Below are 13,037 nucleotides of genomic sequence, written 5' to 3'. Positions count from 1 at the left end.
CCGGGTCGGCTTCAAGCACAGGTGCAAATAGTGAAGTAGGTGAGGGAGGAGCTGGGTTTCAACAGGACACGGATCCAGTCCCCGCTCAGCCACCTACTACTAGCTGTGTGACTTTTGGTAACTGTGGGCTTCCATTTTTGCAGGGGTGACATGGGGCCAATGATGGTGCCCACTGGCCACGTGGTTTCAGTCGGTGACAATCACATAAAAAGCAAGCTTAACTCAAGGACTGGCACACATTATGAATTTTCCCTTTCTGGTCACTTATATACGAAAGAGACAGAAGTTGACAGAAGAGAGATCTAGCTCTTTTTTTTTTTTCTTTTTCTGAAGGCAATTTGTTGGACTACCGCAGGGATGTTTATTTTCTTAAGTAGGGGTCACGAGACACGAAGACCACTAATGAATGAGATCGGTGGCTGGGGGAGCTGAGGGGTTTCCCTGCTTCTTCCAAGTCTCTTCTCAGACTAAAAAAGAAAAAAAAAAAAAAGGTCCCCTGTAAATTTTATGACTGCAGTGTCAAAAGTCTTCTATCCAAATTGCAGTAAATATTCTAATGAAGTCTGGAAAGAAAGCCATTTGTAATGGCTCGGGGCAGAGTATTAAGATAGCCTGTTTCTAGTTAGTCAGTCATTAGAGAGATCTAACATGCATGGGGAATGATTTCCTGTTCTAAGTGCTTTAAAACCAAGTTTTAGGAAACCCCGTTTCCTGCCGGCTCATTTGGAGACAACAATGTGCCAACTGGTCAGACTTTTCAGATGGCCAAACGGTTGCCTCCTCAGCTGCAATTTTGTTCAGCGACATCAGTGTCTACCAGGGAGCATGGGCTTCGCATCTCAGGAGTCCTGGCCGGGAGTTGACAGGTCCACAGCGCAAGGACATCTGGACCAAGGCACCACTGGGGGCTCTCCATTGCCTCTGTTTTAAGAGCTTTGGAATTGAGTGATTCACAGTATGAATCAAAAACAGGAGGAGAATCTCCCAGCCCGGAGCCTGGATAGAACAGTCTAGGATCAGATAGATGGGGCTAAGAGGACAATGGGAGATAAACTGGGGAGGGACAGGGCAGCTGAAGGGAGAGGGCATTCTTTGGGCTACCTGATGTGTTGTGCATTAAAATGGGATTTTCCAAAACAAGGAAGTCCCCGAGACTTCAATTAGGATGTAGATGAAAGTATTTGCTAATCAAATCCATTTGCCTCTTTTCGTGTGTGAGATGAGGGTCAATACTGTATGGAGAAGCAGGAAATTGATGGATCCAGGAAGACCACATGTTTCCTCACCTCCAGGAGACACCTTCTTTAACAACTGCCCACATCAAAAAGGGAGATCCTTAGTCCTTAATCCGTCATTGCTGCTTCACCCAGGAGAGGACTAAAAACACACCCACCTCTCCGTACCCTGCCGTTCTCTAAGGGGGCACAGCCACATGGAAGTCCTGTACACGCACTTTCTTAACTGATTATCAGGATAATGCAGCGAGAAAGTACTTTTATTAGCCACTATGGTAAATCATATTTTGGGGCCCAATTCTTTATCCCTCGTTTCTTCGACACTCTTGCCGTAGCCTCATTCTGGGCAGAATTTATCCCTCGATTTTGGGCTTGGCTGTGTCCTTGTTTAGGCCAATGATATACAATAAGAAATGTCAGTGTCAGTCCTGAGCCCAGGTCTTCAGAGGCCACACATGTTTCCTCCTGCCCTCTGGCATTTCTGTCATCACTGCAGGAAGAGCCAGCTGGGTCTGCTGGCCCCAGAAAGATGACAGACACATGCAAGGAGCAGAGCCACCCCTATAAACCCACTGAGTGCAATGAGAGGCAGCAGCCCCCGGAGCCAATCCTTGGACACATTAGAATAGATTGCGGCTCTCTTAAGCCCCTGGGTTTTGGGGCAGTTTGTTATAGCACAATAGCTAACTGATACATCTCCATTTTACAAATAAGGGAAATACAACTCAGAGATCATGGTAGTGATTTTTCCCAAAGCACAGAACTTATAGCTGGTTCAGTGAAGATTTCAACCTAGAGACATTTAATTCTTTTTTTTTTAAATTTATCTATTTATTTGAGGAGGGGTGGGAGGGACAGAGAGAGAGGATCTCAAGTAGACTCACTGCTGAGTGTGGACCCACGAGATCTTGACCTGAGCTGAAATCACAAGTCAGATGCTCAACTGACTGAGCCGCCCACATGCCCGTAGAGACGTTTAATTCTTCACCAGCATGCTGAACTGCCTTTCCCACGGACCCTCCTATTGATGGACTAGCAATTTCTAGGAGGTTTCTCAGGGTTTGATTATTCTTTGCTTTTAAGGCAAACTCCATTGTCACCTTTTTGGTTGGAACAACTAAAGGTAGAGTTGATTTGACAGCCAGAGTCTTCAGCTCATAGGTAGGAGGAATAGGCAGGCAGAGAAGAGACCCATGAAGTAGCCATCTCTCTGCTATTTTCAGACCTAATTGAAGATCTTTGTCTCTGCTCCCCTTATCATCTTATTTCTTCCCAGTTTTAGCCTGGATCACTGCTTTCCACCTAAGTTGATATCTAGTAATGAGTACTTTCATTTTAACAAGGAAAACACCCTTTTAAAAAAACTCTTCATAATCCAAAGTAAATGGCAAAATTCAGATCTGCTGCTGGGACAAAAGGTTTGGTCTGCCTAGGACACCTTAAGCCAAAATCCATAGGTAGCCATTTTTTAGGCAGATCCTGGTGGGAAGGTGACTTGAAGACAGCATTGCAGATTGGAAGAGCTTTGGCCAAGGGTCGAGACCTACACTTGAGGCCCATTTGTGCAGCTAACTTACCACATGAACCTGAGAGGCTCCACTCTCCCTTTCTGAACTTTAATTTCCCCCAAATGTCAGTGCAATGCATTTGGCCCTATTCAGCTTTCTTGTGAGGTGATTCTCATGGCGAGGTGCAATGCATTTGGCCCTATTCAGCTTTCTTGTGAGGTGATTCTCTGTCGCTAACCACAAGGCCCCAGAAGATCCAGGCAGTGCCATAAATACTGAGCTTGAGTCAAGTTTCCCCGTCTCAGAACATCAGATCTGAACCTGTTATTTTCCTGATGTGCTCTGAACAACCCAAGATTTCATGTCACTGGGTAGAGCATAGATATAATTTGGAAAAGAGGAGGTTTATAAGAAGTACAATAACAGTCCTCATTATTTATTTTTTAAAATCTTATTTAAATAAAGATTGTGCATTTAAAGTTGCATTTGATTGAACAACTGTCCTTTTTTTTAATTTTCCCTGACAAAAGCTATGAATTATTAATTTCTGTCATTGTATTCACTGAACAAATGTAATTGCAAGTAAATGTCTGAAGTTAATGAAAAAATTAAGAAAAAAAGATTTCTTTATAAGAATTAATGAAACATTTCCACAAACCTCTTTGAAATCGTGATTATGAAGCCTTGCAACATTTCTTTGGAGCTGCATACCCAGAGCAAAGGGGTTTGAGCTCTACTCTTTCTTTGGCATGAAGGATGAAAACATTTTATTAGGACTGTACCAGCTGTGGAAATTACCACACACAAGGATTCTAACCTTTACCCTCTTGAATATTTCAATTCTCTTTAAACTGTTTTTTCATTTGCTCTGAGCCACTGATGGGAGGTCATAGCGTGTTTTCATCATGTTACCATTCTGGCTGCTGTCATAACCATTAAAATTTCTATATTAACATAATGCCACAAGAAGTTATGCTTTTATTTTGTAAATAATAATAATAAAAATAGACAAGGGCACACAGGGATTGGGTCTCTGCATTGGGCTGGTGTTTAGGCTCAAAATAGAGAAGTGAAATAATTTTATGTCCCATTCCTCAAATATCCTGTGAATAAGACTTTACCAACACTTAGATGAAACCAGAACTAGTCTTCTGATTCTATCTAGCCTCTAGCTCTCTTGAGGCCCCCACCCTGACCTCACCCCAACTCTCCCTCCGAGTACCATTAACAGCCAATTTAACACTGGAGTATTATTACTTATTTTTGTGACTTGGAGTACAAGCAAGTCCCTGTCCTGCTCAGAGCCCCATTTATTTATTTATTTTTATATATCATTTTTATATATTATTTTATTTAAATTCAATTTGCTAGCATATACTTTAACACCCAGTGCTTATCTCATATCACGTGCCCTCCTTAATGCCCATCACTCAGTTACCCGATTCCCTCACCCTCTTCCCCTTCTGCAACCCTTTGTTCCTCAGAGTTAGGAGTCTCTCATGGTTTGTCTTTCTCTCTAATTTTTTACCCCTCAGTTTCTCCCCTTTCCTTATGGTTCCTTTCACTATTTCTTATATTCCACATATGAGTGAAATCATATGATAATTGTCTTTCTCTAATTAACTTATTTCACTCAGCAAAGTACCCTCCAGTTCTATCCATGTCAATGTAAATTCATCCTTTCTGATGACTGAGTATATTCCCCATATCTTCAGAGCCCCATTTAAAATAGGGATAACACTTGCCCTGCCTCCTTCATAGGACTAGCATGAGGGCTGAGTGAAATTTAGCATATTGTCAACCATAAATACAAATGGAAGAAAATAGCTTTTATTGTTATTTCAAGTCCTTTTGTCTCTGAGGAAATCCCAACAGCCAGGCAACAGTACTGTGCTGTGGCTTCTGAATCAAAATAGAGGTTAGAAAGCAGTTGTCTACATTTCCTAGCATCCTTTGCAACTAAGTGGAGCTACATGACCGAATCTGCCTCACACTCCATTAAACCTCTCACGTAGTTCTCTTGACTTCTCTCTCTCACTCCATCTTTCCCATTTCCCAGGTGAATGCTGAGTATCCAGTGGAGCTCTCCAAGTTTCTGAAGACGGGAAAGTCACTAAGATGGAAAAATATTGAATACTTGAGTCACCATGGAGAAGGTCACCCTCTGAACACCCAATAGGACTACAATATAACCAACAAATAAATTTTTACCATGTTAAGCCACTGACATTCGGGGCTGTTTGCTGTATCAACTAGCATGACTTACTCTTACTCATCCAGCAGACTGAGTAGACCCTATGGGGAAGCTTGAATGTCAATCTACAGACAACAAAGTTAACATTGAGTCATTTTTGCTGGGACCGTTTCAAAACAATTTTTCTGGGTTAATTGGCCACCAACTTATATGATATGAAGAGGAGTTTATGTTTGGAAAGCTCAGTCCCTGTGGGGTAACTGCTGGAATGGAGCAGAGCCAACAGAAATTTCTCGATAGGAAATCACCAGGGCTCCACATCCTTGGTTATCCTCTGAAGCCAACTCAACCATTTTGCCACCAAGAGAAGCATGGGAGTGGGGAGGGCCTGTGTGTGGTTTATGATTCTGAGGTTTGTAATGCAGAATCTTTTCTCTTCTCTCTAGTATTGCCAGAGCAACATCAATGACCAAATAGGGACAAAAAAGAACCATATTTTGAGTGCGTGCACTCTCTCTCTCTTTCTCTCTCTCCCTGCCTCTTCTCATGCACTCACCACCCTGATCTGAAGCATTTCTAAACATAAAAAAAGAGATCAAGCGAAAAGGCATATTCCTATAATTTACCCCAATGTGCACATTTCAATCTATGGATAACAGAGGCTCCAAATTACCCCCAGACCAACACACTCTCTTTATTTAAGGAATCCTCTTAGCTCTTTTCCTGAAGTCTCCATAAATCTGCCTGATATATAGATGTCAGGCATTTTCTGGCAGTTGAAACATGAAACATGACATCAGCTGGGGATTAAGTTACAACTCATAAAGACCATGTTTATTTGCTGGTTCTGTTTAAAAATGTTTTCCAACTATCATTTTACTCAAATGGCCTCCTATTTTATGGGAAATAAAGTTAGAACTAATGAGCTCAGATAGACATGCAGGCTGTGGCCATCTTCATTGTAACCAAATATTTAAATTATTTAGAGCTGATTACTGTTCGCTGTGTTGACAAAATGGTACCATGGGTTGATATAGAAACTTTCAGGGCAGAGATGGGAGGAGACATCTAAGAATCAAAGAGATGTTAAAAATGAGAGGAAAATGATTTTGAGACGGGGGGTGGGCTTGCAGTGCTCCTTCCCTCAGCAGCCCTCACTTTCTGTAGAATACTCTAGGCCATTGGAAAGAGGGCTTTAGGCAAGTACACAGGCCTACCGCACCCATCTGTCTGCTGTTCACGTGTGGGGTTGGAGCTGCTGACAGGAGACACCATTTCCCGAGAGTAGGAGCTAGCACGAGAGGAAATTTCTCTTGTTGAAGGGTTTCAGGGCATAGGAAGAGCCATGCAAAGAACTAAGTTCTTACCACTAGAAACTCTGGTGCTTGCACACTGCTACTCTTCTCCTAAGCCCTCCTCCCAAACACACACACACACACACACACACACACATCAGTAATAAAAAGAACTTTGTATATCCAGGCCCCAACGTCAGCCTGAAGTAGGTCTTCAGGAAAATTTGTTGAGTTAAACTCTGCTCATTTGACAGATCTGGGCATATGGGCAACAAGGGAGGGACTGAATCATAGTTTTTTTTAAGTAGCATTGGGAAGCTCCCTTGCTTTAAAGCCCCGAAAATTCCCCTTCCAGAAAATCTGCCATTGCTGATTCTATCTATGCCTAACACTTTGTTTTGGCAACACTGGGAAGTCTCCTTGTTATCTGCCCCGCAACAAATGCCTTTCATAAATCCTATTTATTTATTTACTTATTATTTATTTGTTTGCTTTTATTTTCATCTTGCTCGCCTTATCTCTCTACTTGAAGGCCTTTGCTTTAGTGAAAATAACCTTGAGAGAGGTGTGAAAAGGCATTCTTCACATTCTGTAGTGAATCTGGTGGATCTTCTCTCTGTCTTGTTCTGCACAGCATCGTGCTAGCCTCAGTGAGCAGTGGTACAAAATTTCAGGATGGGGACATGCGGGCTGGCTCCAGTCACTGGATGCTTCTTTTTGGCTGAGCCATGGACTAACACATTATCTGAGGGTCATATTTCCTACCTTCCTTCGAACACTACTTCTTAAACAGGGAGGGATTTCCCATATTATCAGTAATTTGGGGTTCTGGGTCTGGGCTCAGCAAGCCAGCTTGGGAACCATATCTGGAACCTCTGCCTGGTGAGACCCAAAAATCAAGAATGGTTTTTACATTTTTAAATGATTGAAAAAAGGAGTGTCTGGGTGGCTCAGTCAGTGAAGCATCTGCCTTTGGCTCAGGTCATGATCTCGGGGTCCTGGGATTGAGCCCCACATCAGGCTCCCTGTTTGGTGGGGCCTGTTTCTCCCTCTCCCTCTGCCCACCTTCCTGACTCTCTACTTCCTCCCCATTTGTGCTCTTTGCTCTGTCTCATGTACTCTCTCTCAAATAAATAAGATCTTTAAAAAAATGGTTGAAAAAAATCAAAAGAAGAAAAATCTTTTTGAGTTGCGAAAATCATATAAAATTTAAAATCTGTGTCCACAAATAAAGGTTTGCTGGAAACTGGCCATGCTCATTCATTTACATATTGTCTATAGCTACTTTCACAATTCAAGGACAGAGTTGAATGGTTGCAATAGAGACTGTACAGTCTATAAAGTCAAAATATTTACTATCTGGCCCTTTACAAAAAAAAGTTTGCCAACCCTTGTTCTAACCGGGCATTTTATGGCTTAAGAGACTCAGTGTTTGTGCACTTTTTGCATTTCAAAACTTTATTTACCGGTGTCATCTTCCTAAGCAAGATCACATTCTCCAGGCTGTGTGGGTGTGTGCATTAAAATATACATCACAGAAAAATTCACAATTTTCACCATTTTTGAGTGTACAATTCAGTGGTAATAAGTGTATTTACCAAGTCACAAACCATCACCATTATCCATTTCCAGAACATTTTTATCACCCCAGAGACTCTGTGCCCATTACACAATAACTCCCCCTTAGCCCCTCCTCCCAGACCTTTGTAACCCTGATTCTGTTTTCTGTCTCTATGAATTTATCTATTCTAAATAGGTCATATAAATCATATCATACAGTAGGTGGCCTTTTGTGTCTGGCCTCTTCCACTTAGCATCATGCTCTCGAGATTCGTTCATGTTCTATCACAATTGCATTCTTGTTCATCTAGTCCCCCTCATTGTGTGAGAGATGGTGCTTCAGGTTCATTCAGATGTCTGGTTCAGTGGGATGCACAGACAAAACCACCATGCTCAGAAGGGGGTGAATGGTGGGTAAGAATCCTCCATTTCTGGACATAGGCACCTCCATCCCCAAGGGGCTAAGATCAGGTGGTTCAAAGAATACCTTAGTCCAAGCTCTCACTTCTCTCTGAGTGCTTTAATGCCCTAGGGACTCAGCAGTTGATGGGAGCTCCTTAGGTATTTCCCTACATGTAGAGAAAATCTGGGAGCCTCAGAGATGTGTCCTTTCTTCACAAAGAAGTATCTATGAAATATCTCAAATAGAGATGACTTTTCACCAATTTCCACTATAGAAACCCCCTGAATATGGGTGAGAAAATACATTGTCATGTGTTGACAGTGACTGAATATGTGTACTGCGTATATGTTACCAAATTGTCTTACTTTGAATTAAAATGATCTAAACAAGAAAAAGTGTTAACCAAAGCACTGTTCCTAAAATAGAGTCTGTTGAGTTACTGTGCTAGGCACTGAAGATATAAAGATGGGCAATGTAAATCCCATAACATCCAGAAATGTCAGGTCTAGTGTTATAGTTCCCAAACAGTGTGGTGGGGCACTCAGGTGCTACGGTGAATGCACGAAGGCACACTGTCCAATATTTTACATTTTAGAGGAAAAGATAGTCACATTTGTAGGACACCGCGTGAACTAGTAGCTGGAAGTAGTTCATAGTTTCAACATTAGGATCGCACTACATTTCTTTGGATGACTTCCTATCTTTGTGAATTGGAGCTTTCAGCAGTTGCTGTGTTGAAAAGCAAGATCGATGTGGAACAGAAAAAGAGGGTCCAGGCCCATTCCAGGACTAACAGGCACAGACATCCCATTAGTAAGTAATTGTGGGTATTCGAGGATAAAAGAAACTTATTTTTTCTTTCAGTTTTTATGTATTTTTTACATGCCTATGAAGTTGTGAGGACCTCAGTACTTATGAAGTTGTTTGGAACTGACTATTGAATAAATGGAACTCTTAGACATTTCTTTTAAACAGGAGCACCCTGAAAAAATTAGTGAGACATGAAGGGTAGTAAGAATTGAGAAAGTTGGTGAACCTCTGATCCTGTGAATCAAGGATGCTACTTATTGTGTATATAAACACTTTTTAAATTAAACGCAAACAACAGACAAAGGCTAGATGTTATGTAAACAATTCAGCAACAAGCAATGTTGCTGCTGTTATAATTCAAGGGTAATCAATGTGATGCCATCGGCATTAATAACACACAGTCAATATGCGCAAACTTTTAATATAGGCCTCATTATGAGTGTCTCTTTGCATGAAACTAAAAATATTGAAAATGGTGACATTGGGGAGGTGCCCTTGGATCAGAACTCCTGAGGAAGTCAATAATCTATTATGATTTTCATTTTGCAGAAGCAATGCTATTATTTCAAAAGGTCTCAAAAATCAATTTGGCATTCAGTATATCTGTGTAATAATGACATCCTAATTAAAAATCCCAATCTGAGTAGTACAAAGGATGATGCTTAATCTCTAATCAATGAACACCAAGTCTAGAAGTTATAGATGCAATAACCCTTTTTAATGAACTTTACTACTTTTCTTTGACTTGGTATACTTTTCTTCCTGCAATTTGGGGAGCCTTTTCTGTCTGGAAACATATCTGAGGAAGCTGGGACAATTTGGTGCAACAAGCACATAAATTAAAACCAGGAACATCAAAGAAAAATATCTTCAGAATTGTGTGGGTTTCTTTTTAATTGGAATTTATAATTACTCCTAATTATAGGACATATTTTAAATGTTACTTTGAGAGGCTGAAGGAGGAGGTGGAGCCTTGTCCACTCCAGCCACATGAGCTATAACCTTGACGTTTTAATTAGATATTATTTTGAAATATGTAAAAGGGATTTATATACTCAGCAAAACAGATCATTGATTGTACGATTTGCCCAAGAAGGCAAAATGATACATAATTTAAAAACCAATCAACTTTTCAGAGGAACTGTAGAAATTCTTAAGAGGGGTGGAAGCGACAAACCATGTCACCATTGTGAACCCATTAAGGTTTTCTACTATTTTCCCCAGGCAGAGTCTCCTCTTTGTTACAAGTCAGTGTCAGTGACAGCATCAGACCGGGCAGAGGGAGGTGGGTCCATTGATTTATGGGCCCTACACACCCATATTGCAGATAAAAAGGGAGGTCAGAGGAGGGTCAAGAATCTTCTCTTAGGAAGGAATTTCTGGTGCCATATTACCTGGCTGCAGGAGGGTGATTAAAACAATCCCTTCAGTTGCCTTCTCATGAGATGCCTTGCTCTTTGATGCTTCAATAAATTAACAATTTAGGGCAGAAATTATAGAACAGATGGGACAAAGCCATCCTCCAAACTTTTTTTTTTCCAACTTCCGTCATAGATTAGCTGGGGGGGGAGGGGGGTTGCATGAGATGAAATTTACTGCTGAAATCCAGCAGTTGGGAACATTTACTTAGGGAAGTCTTCTGGCAGGGAGGAGATGAGAACAGAGAACCCTATGGATCTCCCCAGCTTTAAACATTATAGTAATCTTTCAGGATTGTAGGTCCTGCCTGGAGATAATAATTAGGGGGAGCAATAAGCCTCATAAAATTAAACCCAGCAAGATATGAAAGAGAAGGCTAGATGGTGAAAGGGGAGCTTTGCCACTATGAGGCTCTGGACTCCGGACCCTTGCCCAACTGTCTGGGGCACTGTGTGGGTGACGATGCCTACTTGGAGAGGGATATTCCCACCAACTTTGAAGGAAATGCCTTGGTTGTCAGGCTCCACTATCCATTAACTTGACTCCCTGCCAAGGTCAGGATCTGAACCAGGATTTGGGAGCACTTGGAGGGAGACGCTCTATCCAGACCCTTTCATTCCAGTCCTGGCCGGCATCATGTGCTTCAGCCTTGGCTGCACCAGTAAAGGGAAGACACCCCATCCTAGATGTTAGGTTTAGGGCCCCATTTTGCCCTGGTGGTTTTCTGCTAGGCAGTCAACTTCCGAGTTGGCTGGTGTCAATGGCATCCTCCAGCCTCAAGGGGGTGCCTCTGAGTTATGTCACTGCATTGGGATGGGCCAGAACTAGGACATTTTTGGGGTGTTCATGGGTGAGATGATGCTGGAGAAGAGAATAGGAGGGACATGTGATGGAGGTACTTAAATGGGCTCTGAAAGAGGATGTGGCCATACTATCTTGGACCCACATTCATAAAGCAGATAAATCACATGGGTATGAAACCCGAATCCTGAAACTCAGAGTAATTGGGGCACTGGTAGAGTCAGGGGCCATTTCATTTTCAATTAGTGGCTTAACACTCACAGTCCTTCTAGAGAAGATATTGCCTGAGTTGGAGGAAGGAGACATAGGGAAGACCTACCCTCTAGGGCTGTTAGAAGCTGGCTCTTTCAATGACAGCAGCTGGAATTCTGTTTTCCACTTTCTGCTTTCAGCAGCTTACCCCAGCCTCCCAGACCCCACTGCAGGGAGTTCACCACTAGCCACTCCTGAGCTAGCTACCCTTTAGGCTTACCCCATACCCTCCAGCATGGGGGGCAGTCCCTCATCACCCCTGACATCCTGAGCTTGCCCTACAAAGCATGGAAAATGTTCCCTGGGCAAGGAGAAAAAGCACATGGATGTCTCATCCATCCATGGGATGTCCTCTCCACTGAGGACAGAGGCATTGCAAAACCCTCCTGGGGAGACAGCTGGGCGGGGGCACACCCCTCTCACAGTGGACTCATAAAAACTCACTCTGTGTCCAGGATGCAACTGTATTTCCTCCACACACCTCAACCTAATTTCCTGTGGATTTCAGATCATCTTTTATTTCCAATTATGCTGCTGTTCACATTATCGATTTGGAGGATACAAATGTTGAATGACAAGAGAGAGAGAGGAAGGCGGGGGGGAGGGAAAAGAATTCCATTTTGCCTGAAGGATAAGATACTCGAAATGCCACCCTGCACAGCATCTCTGAAGCGTTCATCAACGTGGCAGAGGCTGGCTCAATTATCTTTGTGTCAGATGATTATCTGAGAGCTTAATTTAATCTCCATTATCCTCCCCCGTCATATTTCAATTAAATCTGCTATCAGAGTGTTAACACATCTTTGAACCTGCTATTTCTTCAGTTAATTTTCCACTAAGAGGTGCTGGAGAGTAACAGATGTCATAATTATGCAATTATTAAGTGTATTTGACACTCGTTCTCTCAGGATTTTGTGGTTGGGGTAGGAGCGTTGGAAAATTAATCTGATGACAATATGCTTCCGTTGTGATCCGTAACACCACTGCAGGCTGGGGGACTGTCCTCCCGCTGTTTCAGAAGCTCCCGCCAAGAAAGATGGAAGATTAACTGATTGTGCATCAGATTTGTTTCACTTTTGTACATCTGGTAAATCCGATGAGTTCATTAGGTGAGCAGAAGTTCAGAGACAGGCTTTTTAAAACATTTGGGGGGGGGGTTATTTCACCCTTTTTAAGACCTCACAAAGCATAGCAAGTGCATGTTGGGTTATAGCGTGAGGTAGACAATTGAAATGTTAAGATTTTTTTATTTAAGAGATCAGAGTTTCATGTGGGGATTGGATGGGATGTCAACCAACAGTATGACTTTGGGTTACATCATCCCCTCTCCGAGCTTCGGTTCCATATGGAATGAACAAGCTTGACTCTATCATTAACCACCTTTTCTAGCTCTACCATTTTGTAAAAATGGAGAACAACTGACTACTCTCAGTAGATAGATGATAGATAGATAGATAGATAGATAGATAGATAGATAGATAGATAGATGATAGATAGATACATAATCCCTCTAGATAAAGATTGCTGTCTAGATAGGTAAATCTCTTTCTAGATAGATAA

At 42.0% G+C, this 13,037-nt stretch overlaps 1 long non-coding RNA gene across 3 annotated transcripts in view; it reads left to right on the top strand.

Annotated features, from left to right (window-relative positions):
* Positions 1–7,445, top strand: part of LOC144313487 (uncharacterized) — a 31,583-nt gene extending 24,138 nt beyond the window's left edge. For all 3 annotated transcript variants that reach the window (XR_013379128.1, XR_013379127.1, XR_013379126.1), the window contains one exon: positions 4,803–7,445. This is a non-coding gene — a long non-coding RNA (uncharacterized LOC144313487). The remainder of the gene's footprint in view (positions 1–4,802) is intronic.
* Positions 7,446–13,037: the final 5,592 nt, after the last annotated feature.

The sequence above is a fragment of the Canis aureus genome, chromosome 5 (genome assembly GCF_053574225.1).
Source record: "Canis aureus isolate CA01 chromosome 5, VMU_Caureus_v.1.0, whole genome shotgun sequence".
Lineage (NCBI taxonomy): Eukaryota > Metazoa > Chordata > Mammalia > Carnivora > Canidae > Canis > Canis aureus.
Note: the sequence above shows the minus strand (reverse complement) of the source record. Positions and strands in the feature narration are given on the sequence as shown.